The sequence below is a fragment of the Oryzias melastigma genome, linkage group LG16 (assembly GCF_002922805.2).
Source record: "Oryzias melastigma strain HK-1 linkage group LG16, ASM292280v2, whole genome shotgun sequence".
NCBI lineage: Eukaryota > Metazoa > Chordata > Actinopteri > Beloniformes > Adrianichthyidae > Oryzias > Oryzias melastigma.
In genome coordinates this window covers 6,203,217-6,205,122 of record NC_050527.1, presented here as the reverse complement: position 1 = coordinate 6,205,122, position 1,906 = coordinate 6,203,217, and positions in this window count along the sequence as shown.

Below are 1,906 nucleotides of genomic sequence, written 5' to 3'. Positions count from 1 at the left end.
TTTTAAGCTTGACTTTTTTTAAATTATATTTCCTATCATGAGAAAAATGCCACAAAACAATGTTCAAAAGCATGATATTCATTGGAGTGTGTCTTTATTTTCCATTATAGGTAAGGAAAATGGAGTCCAAGATCTATTTATATAAAAAAAAAACACTTTTTGAGATTGTTTTTCTTCTCATTTTTAATATTTTCCAACACTTGTTTCAAATTAAATGTTGATTTGTCCATACTCTCACGGAAGTGCTCTAAAAGAAATGAATGAAACATTTACTGTATTCCAAAAAGTACCTAAAGGAAATCTAAGCATACCATATCCAACTTCCCACTGAGATTATATGATGGCAGTTTAAAGATTGTAAACATGAAGTCAAGTCACTGAAAAACACAAAAAGAAAAAAGTTTCCTTCCACCCACTGAGTAAATGAAATCACAAAAATAGCTGAGCTGCCACATTACTTTCAGGAGGAAGTCTTTGAAGTCACAGTGACAAAACACAGCTCATGTTAAGTTGGAAGAAAAACATGATTTAGCAGTGAGGAAAAAAACATGAAAACAGGATAAGATATGTTACACAAAGAAGAATAAACTCACAGCAGGTCTTGTCAGGGTGCCTGTGAGTGTGTGGATATAATGTAAATGCAGACCACACTAAAAAATTAAAACAAAATGCCAGTAATAACCTCAGGTGACTTTTTCTTCTTTTCCAGGGTGTCCCTGATGGCTCTATCTTGTGTCTGCAGTCCTCTCTAAATGTGTGGCCAGATGATCCAGGAAAGTGCTTGATTTATTATGACAAAATGCAGATTTTTTCAACTTTTTCAACACTGATCTAATTTTAGTTACATGTTGGAATTTGGGTTTTTAGTAAAATTATCGAATTGCAAGGAATAAATAATTTTGGTACATCGGAGAGAAGGATTGGAGGATTGGATCTCAGCAAATTGATTGATCGAATTGGTCTTTAAAGTCTCACTTTTTCATCTTTTGTTTTTTTTAAAGGCGTCCCCAGTGTTTTTTTAAATATGATTTAGGCAAAATAAAAAAAAAAACCTGTCATTTTTTAGGACATAGTCTCTGCAAAGCAGCGGTCGTTTATTAGATATTCACCTATAAATTGTGGGTGGGAATGTTGGAGCACCTCCCCCACTTCTCATCACCTACATGTTTACATGATCACCCGCTAGCTTACAGCCCCTCACAACCCCAACAAAAGTGGTGAGCGACATCAGAGGTATCCAGATACAGTTTTGAGCCAAACGCCAGCTCGGACGAGGAAAACAAAGACGTACATGGATCTATTTGTCTACAGGTGGATGCATCAGAATGGAGCTGAGCAGGAAACTTGTGGCTCACCTAGTGTATTTTCTCTGTCACAAAAAAAGCTTTTTCCAAAGTGTGCTTCTGATTCACTACAATTTCAAAAAAGAAATACTCAGAAATGAGATTTAGTGCCTATTTTCTATATGTCCTCAGAAAAATGGCACAAGCATGTTAAAAACACACATTTTATCAGAAAGCAGAACATGTTTTCATCACAAATTCCTTAGTTCTGTCTGTCTGTCAAGCAATAAGCAGTGTCTTATATCTTTGTAAATTAATTTCATAATTTGAAAAAAAATGTTACAATTTGGAAAAAAATGGTTAAACTTATGAGTTGAATTAGAATTTTCTTTGCATCGTGGGAAAGATGCTTTATTGAATTCATGGTTATATGAAGAAGCTTTTTAATGATTTCCCCTTGTTATAATTTAAATTGTGTACACTAAGGCGCAGTCCTGTTTTTTTTCCTTTTCACAAACACTTCCTGCAATTACATGTCTGTTATAAACAAGTACTAACAAATCGTTGTCGGTACAGTTATACATTTTAGAATGCAGTTTGGCTTGAAACATGGCAGGAATCCG